At 31.3% G+C, this 13,741-nt stretch overlaps 1 protein-coding gene, 1 long non-coding RNA gene and 1 pseudogene across 3 annotated transcripts in view; all 3 read right to left on the bottom strand.

Moving 5' to 3' along the window:
• Nucleotides 1-13,741, bottom strand: part of LOC133186759 (uncharacterized) — a 217,682-nt gene that overhangs the window by 68,821 nt on the left and 135,120 nt on the right. The window lies entirely within an intron of this gene.
• The window catches only part of LOC133186761 (uncharacterized), a 63,014-nt gene that overhangs the window by 5,760 nt on the left and 43,513 nt on the right, over nt 1-13,741 (bottom strand). The window lies entirely within an intron of this gene.
• Nucleotides 5,726-8,467, bottom strand: LOC133187228 (uncharacterized; annotated as a pseudogene).

A 13,741-nucleotide genomic window follows, 5' to 3' on the forward strand; every position in this document is an offset into this window, starting at 1 on the left:
TTAAAAGTATTTAAATATTAGGGGTATAAGAATAGATCCTTTTGGGACTCCTTTAATGATGTTTAGCATGTCACTAACATGATGCCCTAATTTAACACATTGTTCTCTTTGTGAGAGGTAGCTGTTTAGCATATCTTGTCCTGATGTACATAGGCCATACGCTTTTAGCTTCAAAAGAAGTAGTTCATGGGGAACGCAGCCAAAGACCTTGGGGAAGATCCATTAGAAGGGTTGCAGTGTACTAATTGTTATCCAAAGCATTTTCCAGTGTTCAATTAGGCTACTCTTAATAGAGTTGTCTGATATCCAAAACCTGACAGAGTCTGCTGAAAAATTATTCAAGATATTATTTAAAAAAGTTTGTTAACCGTGTTTCTATTGCTCTTTCAAAAATTTTTGACATTGTTATGTAATAACCCTTCTCTAAGCTATTATTCGTCTTGTGTACTGGAATCACTTGAACAATTTCTAGTTTATCAGAGAAGGTTGATGTTGCCAGGGACAGATTAATTATTTTGGTTAAAGTTTACTGATAACTGGATTAGCAATATGCAGAAGTTTTGGAGAAATTCCATCTATACCTGTAAATTTTTTCACATTAATTTTATTGATACTATTATCTACGAAATCTTTCTAAATGGGCGAGAAGAAAGTGCTCTGTTGTGTTATACCGAAGGTATTTACTTTAATTGCTTTAATGCTTGGGTGGTCCTCATCAACCTGCTCTTCTGGGTTCTAATATTTTTAGCTACATTTATTTTAAAAAATCATTAAAATCTGACTTTTTTCTCTCCGCTTATTTACAAGTTTATTATTTTCTGAAAGAGTTACATCATTCTGTATGAGACGTCCTATATTTGTTAAAAAAAGGCTCTACAGTTGGCCAGAAATCTTTTGATTTTGGTCCTCTAAGACATCTTTCAATGAAATACTCATTGCGCAGCACAGTTGAGGCTACAAAAAAGGAGGCGGACACTAATTCATACGGGAAATATCTACTATGACATCACAAAAAATATCGATTCTTCAGATTACCACAAAATGAGATGGTTTGCATTTTTGAACTGTCGGAGAGCTTTAAACTACATCAATACTTACTATTGTATGCAATCTTGTCGTTTTTTAAACCCAACACATCAAGACATGAACCATTCACCGATCGCAATGCACTTGTAACGTCACATCCTAAAATTTGACGCAGTTTGTATTCAGTGAGAAGCGGATCACAGTATATTTTATACAATGAAAAAATAATTTTGTAATGAAATAAAATATTTTTTGCAGAAATGTAAGCTGCCATTAACTTGCATGCTATGTCTATTTTATGATTTTATTCACATACTTTCCATAAATTCAATAGTCAAGTGATACTGTCGTGTATTTGTATGCAGGGTCTTAATAAATCAATCTATTGCAAGGGCATATCATCAATGGATCATATAAAGCTTTTACACATAAATTTTAGAAGTACTTGGTTACTTGAAAAATGTTGCGAACCCGATTAAATCTTGAAAATGAAATAATTATTTATGTATGTAATGCAGTTGACAAGGGAAATATCCATTAAAACGACCGCAGAATTTACGAAATACTGCTTTGAAATCCCCCTTAACATCAAACTTTACTCTGCTTCAATTTAAAAAAAAAATGTACTCTGCGCATGCTGTAGTATCGATTTAGTAGAGAGACATAAAAACCATTTACAGGTGACTACAGAATATTACTGCATAAATAAAAGAAGGTGATGAGCTGAAGTGTTGACTCGTTTTTCATACAATTTAGTTGTTATTTGGCCCTAATTGTCCATAGACATTAGAATATCCAATTATGAAACAGATGTAGCAGACTCTGTGACATCTTTTTATTTCGAGTTCACGGGGATATATCGAGTCTACGTGGGGATATATCGAGTCGACGTATAACTGGGAGCAACTATTGTTAATCGATATATTTAAATGTTGAGCCTGATCCTCTGAAGTTTTTCTTTTACAACAGTTACTGTAAATTCCTTATTTTACGCGAGTACTTTATATGGCCCTTAGAAGTCAAAAACAATAATTCGCGAGTAGATGTTTGATCTAGAGATTTAACATGCATTTCAGCACAATAAAATAAAGCCAATAATTTTATTTCGCGAGTTGAAATTACTCGACAATTAATTCCTCGCGTATATTTAGGAATCTACAGTAATACTTTTGTAAGGAGTAAAGATAGGGTCTTGGAAGAGCATTTTCTGGACCTGGTAATGTATATTGTAAGTATTTTTATGAAGTTAAGTAATCTAGTATAGGTAAGGTAAATCGAACTCACCCAAGTTCACTGGAATGTTAAAAGTATCGAAGACTTAAATGTGATTCTGAAGAATTACATCCTTAGAAAGTGAATTGTGAGTGTAAGTTGGATTCCAGATGTATAAATAAAACTAAGTTTACAAAAACGAGCCCTACAAGCAAAGACAATATTGTTACAAGCCTTGTCTGCTGGAACCATAACATACTGCTCATATAGTCTTTCTTATTCTTTTATCACATGTATTCTAAGATGTAACATACTCATGTACATATACTCTCTGATGTACTTTTTTCCCAAGTTCTAACAGTAAAAAAAAATTGAAACACTATATATTTCGCTAGTATTCACGATATGAATTATTAATTCATTGTCGTCATTATTGAGAGTGACTTACGTTAAAAGTATATGATATTGTAAACTCTTATCATTCATATGTCAACTCGATATATCCCCGTGAACTTAAAAAAGGCATCACAGAGTCTGCCGTATCTTTTTTTCATTTCTGGGTGATGTTTTATTGACTTTTGACGATAAGGGCCAACTAATAAGTAAATTGAACATGTATGACAAACGAGAGGACTTCAGCCTTTCCATCGTCAACTTTCTTTATTTATATAGGAATATTCCGCTATCACCTGCATATTGTGATTACATCTCCCAACTTATTCGATGCTCAAGAACATGCTCTGAATATGATCAATGGTTTAACCGATGCAGGCTTCTTACAGATAAATTGATGTTACATGGATTTCAACAACCTCGTTAAAAATCAGCATTTCGTTTATTCTATGGTTATTATAATGACCTTGTTAGCAAATATAACCTATCTTTGGGTCGTATTTTCGCTGACGTGTTTCATACCAATGCTAAGCCTTTGTTTTATGCCTAATTTTATTACGGAATGTTCCGTCTGCCGATCAATACATAGGGCAAGTGAGTCTGATCAAAAGGAGATGCTTTCTCTTCCTAGGCAAACCCCTCTGAGCCTTCCTCTTTTCTCATGTCGATAAAAATGGAAAATTCAATTCTAACCACTACATTGCATACTTCAGAAATTTATTATTTATTCAAATCTAGGGAATGCTTAATAAACTTAGAATGTTCTGCTAGATGGTATGCTGAACATTGGTTGGTGAAAATTTTTCGGTTCTTTGGTTGACTGCAAAAATCGGGTAGGTGAAATATGTGGAGATAACGAACAGTATTCGAGCTCAAAAGTCCATTAAACACTACAAAATAGGAGCAGAGCAATTAAACACGGACCTCTAAGATATTAGAGGTGGGAATATATGGAATATATTTGATATGAATATCTAGAATTGTTTTGTATGTGCTGGGTGAATGGCATGTTAACTGCATGTGATACTCCAAAGTTAAATATTTTTACTTTGTGATAGAACGTCGAATGTATATTTTTAGTAAATAACTGTCTAGTTTTTTTTTTTTTTTTTTTTTTTTTTTTTTTTTTTTTTTTTTTTTATGATGTGATCAAACAATTGGCTTGCGTGATAGTTTGCATAAACGCAGTAGCCTTAAATTTACATGATTCCGTAGTTCACGTGCATGATCCACGCCTCCTCCACTTCTCTCTAGCTCTCTATGTCTCCCACTCTAAACTGTTAAATTTTTCCAAAAAAGTATTTTCTGGGGAAAAAATGCTTTCACTTTTCTTTTAATATTTAGCTGCCAAAGTATTTCAATAAAATGAGCTCTGTGAGTTATATTCCAGGTCCAAATGCGGAATCATTTATTGAAATGCTTAATTTTTCTAGAAATCCTCTTCGCCTACAGATATGTCTTTTTAACAGACAATAGTTTCAGGATTACAATAAGAAATCATACCTTTAACACGGGTCTTTTTCTCACGTTCAAAACTCTCACTTTTTTTGTTTTGTTTTTTTTTACGTGGGCTTCAGTCCAAGAATGACAAGTGAAATGAGGTCCGAAAAAGGAACAAAAGAAATGTGAGAGGATGTCACTGTCATTTTCGGAAGATAATTTTGGTGGCACAATAACGTATATGAGTGAGGGCTAGACCATACTAGTATTTTTATTCAAAATTAGCAGGCAAAAAAGTAACCCCTCATTCTACGTGTTTGCAAGGCATGCAGAATTTAGGCTTCAAGGGAACCGATTTGGTAATTTATTGAATGAATTTCATTATTTCTTTAAACACTTGGTTTTACCTTTAAAACCATCTAGAGTTTGCCCTACATGAGCTCTACCAAATCATTTCTGATGTAAATGCATTTCTACTAATGTATACAAAATATCATTAACATCGCAATTTTTAGAAACAATTTATGTAAATGACTACATTAGCAAAATCTGTCTTTCTTATAAAATTAATATTTTTAATGGATCAAAGATTATATTTCTAAGTTTTAGATAAAGCTTCTATTTATTTTATGTGTATTTCTTTGGTTTGGAAATATTCACCCTCGAAATCGATAAGTAAAATTATTAGAATAGAGCGCCCTTCTTTTAAAATCATGTTATTATTGTTTTCAGGGTTCAGATTTCATTTCAGTGGGCCAGGATTAGTAAGGTAACGAATTAAGAATGATGCAATTTAAATGGCATACCCTTTCCCAATTTATCTTTTGCAGACAATCCTTTTGCTTGATTCAAGGAACTTTCCTTCTAAACCTTATAATGTGACCTTAAGTGACCTAATTGTAGGAATTATTTAACAATGAGTGAGATAAGGTCTATGTTCTTTATGGACTCCTCAATGGTAAAAGTGCCTATGTTTCTCTTTAAGATAAATAAAAGGAGAACGTAAACATACACACTGTTTTTATGGAAGAAATCCTAATGTACGGAGACCGTGACAGTTTTCTCCCTTGTTATTGTTCATATTTTTAATGAATCACTGAATGTGTGTGCATTTTTTTATGTCTTTCTAAAGTCCTGTACTAGGATATGATATTTAAAATCACCAAGACTATCATTATTCACTCTCAAAATTCCGATAGAAGTAAAACGCAATGACACATAAAATGTTAAATGTACTTTGCTTTTTACTGTTTACCTTTCTGAACCCAGCTTGCAAGTCCTTTGGTACATGTTTCCCCCAATCTTCCGTATTCGTCAGGTGGACAATGATAGACTTCATTTGGAAGAGAACAATTTAAGTCCCTCTCACGATTTTTCCATCCACTAATATCCTTTGGACATGGTTTAGTTTCCAAAAACATGGTATAGCTAATTCACCTAAAATTAGAAAATAAGAAATAAGTTTTAAAAATAACACCAAAAGGTATTGACCTACAAGACATGGTTAAAAATAAAACACATTTCATTGGCTCCTTTCTTGTGAATATATAACTTGCTATGAATACTAATAGCAGGAGCAGGACTAAAGCACCAAAGGGCAATAACTGTAACTTACTCCAAATCAAAAAAAGAAATGTAATGAAGGATAACTCTTACTGTCTGTATTTATAGTCTTTTTCAAAATGTTGAGTAACAGTGATCCAGTTTGGTGGTGTCTAAAATAAAATAGAATAAATATATCACCTTCTACATTCAAAAAAGGAAAAAAATATCCTGGAATGAAGAAATATGGTAAATGAAAGGCGTTAAATGAGATGTAAATGCTATAAAAAATTACCTTTTATAAATAGGTTTCCTTCTTGTATGTCAATATTAATCTCCCTCCCTGTTAACTCAAACTCACTGCCATTCTTCCTTTCTTTATCATCCCAGTACACAACCTAAAATATCATTTGAACAGTTATAATCCCATTCTTATCAGCTCTTTTGTTTATTAAACAAGTACACAATCTAAAATATCATTTATAAAACTATATTCCTGTTCTTATTAGCCATAAATAAGTGATGAAATATTTGAAATTAATTTGTATGGCCTATACAATTATAAATTTTATAACTGAAATACATGTATATATAAACATAAATTTCAATTGAACATTTAGGCAATACACCTTACACCAAAAACATTAATATAAACAATTAACATTTAAAAACATGCACAAGACATACATATACTACCATTAATAATTAGTGATTAATGCATCATGATGAAGAACAAAAAAATGACTGATACCTACTCAAATTGATGAATCAAATGATTAAATTATATATTTACTGAGGATGATTTTTTCTTAACAAAAAGTGTGTTACATTAAATAACACATTGGTCTGGATATGTGTTAAATCATTATTATACCTCATTATTAAATGTATAACATGCGATTGTTTTACCCAATAAAGTGATAAGCTAATATAAAGTATCTCACGCAATATCCACCAAAAACTCAAAATTCGCAAGGTACGTACAACATTGCATTTTTCTTGTTAATACATCGCTTTGACTTTTTGCACATAATTTGAAGAAAATGAAATCTTGTCACCTTTAACAACTTCCAGTAACTTCCGTTATATCCATTTTCACACTCCAAATAAATTATTCTAGATACAACCTTTTCTATCCTTGAAACTTTTTAAATTACTTCCATGATTCTTAAGCATGTTATTAATTATAATACCAAAACTATACTTTAATAAATGATGTCATATGCCACTATTGTCAGGTACCGCTAATAGATTTTTTCTTAAATTCTGAATTTTCTTTAAAATAACACTTTTCATTCTTAAGTCACCTAAATCACTCTGTATTTCTATCTGTTTTCGTCCGTTGTCTTGCATCTCGTCTGTGAACATTTGAATATCTTCAACTTCTTCTCTAGAACAGCAGAACCAATATCGACCAATTTTGGCATATAGCGTGTATGGGTAAGGGGGAACAAAATTGTGAATTTCATGGTCCCTGTCCCCCAGAAGCCTGGGACCAAAACCATCAAAATTAATGCAATTTTTAAAAAAATCTTCTTCTTTACGTTTGGACAATAAGCAGTCAAACTTTTGGCACGACTGTAATAATTACTGAGCCTTTTATCAAAAGTCATGGCCCCAGGGTCAGGGATTTTGTAGTAAGGGTGGAGCTGTAGGTACTCATCATATAATGAAAATGCATTATTTCTTTGAAAATCTTCTTCTCTGCCCTGAGTTGTATTTTACTCTTTCTTCTATGGATCCTTTACATTGTTGTATTGTTCTCAGGTGACCATTAAGGCCCTTGGGCCTCTTGTAAATTTATTTAGAGGATGTTTTACAAAATTTGTTATGATATTAAGTGCCATGCACAATTAATGCATTCTGTGAAACAGTGTAAAAATCCCATATTCAATTACTTTGTAAACTCCATTTTCAAAACTCCTTATTTGGCCCTCCCAATCTTGGTTTTCGCCACTCTCTATAGTCCAGGTATGCACAATTTCTTTACCTACTAAGTCATCAGTCATTCTTGCGCATTTCTTCTCAATTCTATTAATTTCAAAAGATTATCCAGTAATTTGTTATGATCAAAGACCTTTCCTTTTGAAGAAAACTGCTTCTGTTTTTTTTTTTTTAATTTTAAAAACTATTTTGTAAATGTTGATTTGCTTCTTTAATGTCTCTACTTTTTCCTTTTTTGTCTTCAGCTTCTCTATTTCTTCTCTAATCTTCCCTTCACTCTTCCAAAGCCCAACTTTCCTCATGTCCTCTATTGCTCTATCTAATTCACTTGATTTTTTTCTCCTTCTTTCATTCTAGCTTCTTTTTCTTCTAAAATCTTTGTTTGTTTTCTAAAAAGTTCTTCGTTTTTCTCTCTGTCTTTTAGCATAAAAGTTCTATTTTCTGAACGAGCGTGATCTATTATCTCTTGTTGTTCACTTATATCCTTCTTCTTCAACCACTCTTCTGTTCTGTTATTACAATTTAAAATGCTACTTTCGATGGTATTTAATGATGATGTGGAGGCTGCTTTTCATTTAAAATCTAACTCTCCCATGAGTCTTTCAAGGCAAATGTTATTCGTATCACATGATTTACACTCTTTTAATTCATTCCCACTGATGTTAAAATATTTCCCTCCACTTAAAAATTCACTAAATATTTTACTAGCTTTCCTTTTTAAGACATTACAAAGACGCTTTATAAAAACACATGTAAGATTGTCATTCAGTGAAGTTTTCAATAAAAATTCAAAAACCTCGTCATAAAAATATGAACCATAAAAAAGTGAAACTTCATTGTTCAAAGCTAAAATTGGATTTTCAATAAACAAATCTAAAACAAATAAAAGTCTCTGAAATACAGAACCCATATCTAAAATGTTTCCAACTTCTGTTGCTTTTAAAAAATAAGGTCCTGTGATAATTTTGCATAAAATGCCAAGTGATCTTAAAAGAGTTAAAAATTTTTGTTCTGCAAACATAATAAAATAAAACTCTGATTAAAAGTGTAAGAAGTTTTCAAAGAATAAAAATACTGTAATACAAGTTTGTGCATAAAAAAAGTACCTGCAGCATTATAAAACATAACATTGAAACGATTGCATCTAAAGTTTACAAAGGGAATATCTGAAACACTATGATTTTTCATATAAACTTGTATATCATTGGGATCACCTGTCCCATCTTTGAAAAATAATTTTGAAACAGATTTTAAAAGACACAAAGTAAAAGGCTCTTTCAATGAATGGGTATACCCAGGAAATCTTAAAGACAACTCTTGTTCAATATTAAAAATTTCTTCTATACATACATCTGAAAACTGCAGGAGGAGGTGAATAGAACATTTAAAAGAATGTACATTATGATCTATATCTTTACTTAAAATATCATTTACTTTTTGTTTGGTAGCACTTCTGTCGGTCAAAAACAAGAGACATTGTTTAAAATAGTATCACTGTCACCCTTTTTCTGTGATATATTTATTAAAACATCTTTTGTAATATCTACATAATTATGTCTCCCCCTTTCCATCACAGACCTCTCTTAAACCTGCAGACAAAACTTTGTCACCAGTACTAAACTGAATTCCATAATAATGCTTCCCTTTCTTCGTAGTTGCGTCTCCATGCATTGTGATATTTGCACTGTTCTTAAGTTCTTCATTTAAATGATTTCTAGAAACTACGCCCATTTCACTGGTTAAAATACCTGCCATACTCTTTGATGGTAGATTTTCTACATTAATATTATAAACATCTAAAACAGATTTAATAATTGGGGCAATATGTACTAAAGCTATATTCCTACTTCTAAAATTATAATATAAGTTTCTCAATTTGAAATTGTACGGTTTCCCTTTTGAATCAATATTTTTTTTATATGTACAACATCATCATCATCACAATTATTTTCTTTTTCTGACATTAAAAAAATCCATTTCTTTCTTCCAGTCTGCAATAACTGTTTTCATAGTATTGCGCTGTACACTTTTATCTTTTTTTTCAACACTTTCTTTTGTCGTCATTTTTTTCTAATTTTTTTTTCATTTTTTCTTGTTTTTTTTTTTAATTTTCTGTTTGTATTTCTAACGTTAAAAGCTCTTATTTTGTCTTTAAGAGCTGTATTCTCTCTCCGTAGGTGTTCAATCACAATATTCTGCTCCGATATAATTTTGAGTTTTTCCTTCAAAAGTTCATCTTCCTTCATTTCTCTCCGTTCCTTTGATGAATCCTCTTTTCGAATTTCCTTACTCTCCTCTTCCTCTCCACTTCCATTACTTATCAATGAGTTTTTGGTTTGTTGTAATTCAAAGATATTGCTTAAGTATGCATTTGTTTTGTCTTTGTTGCTGTATTTCTTGAGTTTATCTATTTCCTTTCTTATACGATTGACTTTGTATAAGAGACTTACTCTGTTCAATTTTGTATATTCAACTTTCAATTTGTCACACACTTCATGGTGTAAGCATTTCATAAAGTTTGGACGGTTTTTATGCTTTAAGTATATTTAATAAACACCTAAGTACGTGAGAACCATGATTACGTGCAAAAAAGTGAGTGTTAACTGAATTTTTACCATGAATGCTGTGCAAAAATGAAATTTAAAAAAATGAAGACACGCACAAAACAAAGACAATAAACTAAATATACAAGATGAGGACAATAAACTAAAAATAAAAGACAAAGACAGTGAACCAAAAAATATAAAAACAAAAAAATGAAATAAAAATATCACACATACATAAAAGCAGTTTATGCTTTTAAAAAAATAAGATATATTTACCTTTTATGGAAAAATTCAGTCACTGTGTCACTCGTAATTTCTCAAGTCCTAGAATACGACAAAAAAAATTATAATAACTTTTTAAAGAGAAAATCATTTTATCACTTGTAATACTGCTTTATACAGTGGACATTGCTCATACGATATCATTTTCATATCCACAGTTGTGACATCACAATGGTTTTAGCATGAATTTGATCAAGTCAAATATTAAGGATTTACATATATATAATATTATAATATAAAATATAACGCATAAAATAGCTATGTGTGAAACATGTGATAAAAACAAACTCCCATGTTTTTGGTTACATATGATTTTTTTTATCAAACTCATTGTGTGTTTTATCCCCGAGCCTTAAAAAATCATACCCAACCACAAGTCATGAGATATCCTATATGTCCAATTTGCCTTTTTACGTCTTTATATTAATATATGTTTTCCGAAGTCTATAAAGAAATGGACTATATAAAGGGCAGGTAATTTGATTCCCAGAAAATGGCTGTGTTGACCAATCTACCAACTTTCAAAATAATCGTGCAAAAATGTGCAATGTTACAGAAAACATTTTACATTTCAATAAAAATCAATAGTCTTTAAAAAATCATTATAAATGTCTAAATTCATGCTACTTCCTATGGATGCCAAGGAATCATAGAAAATACAAATGCAACGACCTTTCTTCTGCATATATTTTGTTGTTCTCAATTATTTAAAAACAATTAACAGGTTTTAAGAGCTTTCTAGCAAACCACAAACTATACGCCAACATAAAAACACCTTACGCACCACTGTCATCAACATCAAAGTCCGTCAAGTAATAATTACCTCGATTAATTTCTAGGATCCAATATCCATCGACAAACGCATGCAGATATGGCTACCAGGTGTCTTCCGGTTGTTACTATTTTAAGATTAAAATGGTGTTAACTGGAGAGCTACATGGTATCAGTTTGTTTCAATTTTACCAGTCGGTCATGTGATATTCATGGTTCACTGTGTAGTTACACCTGACAAAGATTATTTATAGTACACAATGCTATCGGTTGTGCATGTTGAAGAAATAGTGCCTAAGTTAAGACTGTTTGGATTATAATCGGCCCCTCAGTTTTTATCAATATGTAGCAAATACAAACAAACAAAAACAAACAAACAGACCCAAATAAACGTAGATAAAAATCCTATCCCCTCTTAACATAAATACATAAGAAGTGCAAGGTCCTTTTGAGCTTCAATTAACCATATAAATCGAATATGTCTGTCAGTTTGCATGTAACTATTGGTTGAAATCAGCTGAGGTCAAGACACTAGGGAAGTCGTACGGATATAACTTGAATATACAGTCCTAAACAGTTCAAGTTATGAATGAAAATAAATAAACCCTCTTTGGAACAACAACCCCTCCCCTTAGAAAACGTGGACCCCACCACCACGAAAAATGTTTTTTTTTTTTTTTTTTTTTACGTTTGGGAATGGACTTTTTTCCTGCATTGGATTTTTTTTATTTTGACTGGGGGTGCCCCCCCCCCTTGGAAAAAAAACCGTCCTGCATCCGCGCCCGCATTTCTATTAATTGATTTATTACGTTTTACAAATGATACTATGGATGTCTAATGCAAATATTAAACATTTTCATGTTACACAATGAAATATTTAAAACCTTTTCGTAACATTTCAAGAAAGATAGATTTTAACAAAACTATGCTAAATCATTTTGAAAAAAAAATATTTTAAAACGTTTTACTAAATATACAAAATCAGAAGATTGATACATTTTCAAAATGTTTTCGAAACTTTTTGATAATACTTATTGTTTTTCTTATTCTCATTTTTTAATGATATCTGGGATATTACTATTATGAATAGTATTTGAATTATTCATTTACCATTGAACAAATAACAATGAGCTATAAATTTTCTCCATATTTTTTCATCATTAGTTATTAAAAATAATTGCAATGAGAAATCATAAGACACACAGTCTATTCAATTTTCATTACTGATGGCTCTGGTTCTTCATACATGTTAACCTCCCTATGCACAGTATCAGTCGGGATATGTGTGCCTGATCCTAATTGTTGTAATAACTACAATGGACGGCAGCTGGAGATCACTTGAATTAAAATTATTATTACCGTTTATAATAAGATGAACTAAATTAAATTTCATCAACGTGAGAAATCTTTTCTATTATGACCAAGTTTCGGTAAAAAAAAAAAAATAAATAAAGAGGGTGTTGTAGTTCTTTTGTTATTTTACCTAAAGTTGTAGCTGTTTATAAGAAAATTTTAAGTAACAGAAAACGGTTTTCATTTTTTTTTTCAGATACAACGGTATATACAGCACAATGTAGGACAATATTTAAAAACTGCATATTGACTTCCAATTTGCCATTAAAGGAAGTGTTAATTAGTAACAGAGCAAAATAAGTAAGGTTTTTGTTTTTCAAATAGGGAATCCCCATTGATCTGAAAAATTGCCTCCTTGAAACAGAATGAATTTGATTTTCAAAAAGAGATTTTTTTGGAACATCACAAAAAATCGAATAAGAATTATTATCCATCTGAAATGCAAAATGTGCACATAAATAGCACATGATACTTCACTGTCGGAGCAGGTCTAGAGGTAAAGCATGTGGACAAATATTCTTTTACCTGAGAATGGTTTCGAATCCTGGAATTTCTGGTATATATATATATACATATTTTTTCTTATATAATGGAAGTACAATGTAACATCTCTCTTGAGAGAGAAGAGAGATCGAGTGAGAGAATGTCAAAGTGTTAATGGGTAATATTTTAAATGCATGCAGAATTAAATTGTATTTCTTGATACTGTGATCTAAAACTAATAAGACATATATTTAATGTTATTATGTAGTGGCGATGTCTTAAAAAATGAAGTACTATTATTTTTAAATAATTTAAATCTTTCATAGGCATTTCGTTTCATTAAGGTCTTCCGCTCCAACGGGAGACCTTTTACTGATTCTGATGGTTAAGATTATTCTTATTATTCTTTTTTTTTTTCCTAGACGCCAACTTTGAGACCTCATATCTTGCTCATTTCTCAACGGATTTTGCTCAAATTTGCAGGGTTTAAAGACGTTACAAAACTCTATCAGAATGCTGTCAAACATTTTAAAAACCCACTTCCGCTTTTGGGTTATCTCCCTTTAAATGAAAATTTAGGAGGCTTCATTTCCAGACAAAGGCTCAGAGACTACTGAAGCTAGAGTAGAAATTCTACCGAATTTAAATAATAGAAGCACTGAAGTTGTGCACATCGGTTTTTGTTTTTCAATTTCTGTATTCAAAATGGCCCTAGAGAGGGGTCAAAAATTAGAACGCCAAAAAGAGCG

The sequence above is a fragment of the Saccostrea echinata genome, unplaced genomic scaffold (assembly GCF_033153115.1).
Source record: "Saccostrea echinata isolate AGI-Se365-2 ecotype Australia unplaced genomic scaffold, CSIRO_AGI_Sech_v1 ptg000014l, whole genome shotgun sequence".
NCBI lineage: Eukaryota > Metazoa > Mollusca > Bivalvia > Ostreida > Ostreidae > Saccostrea > Saccostrea echinata.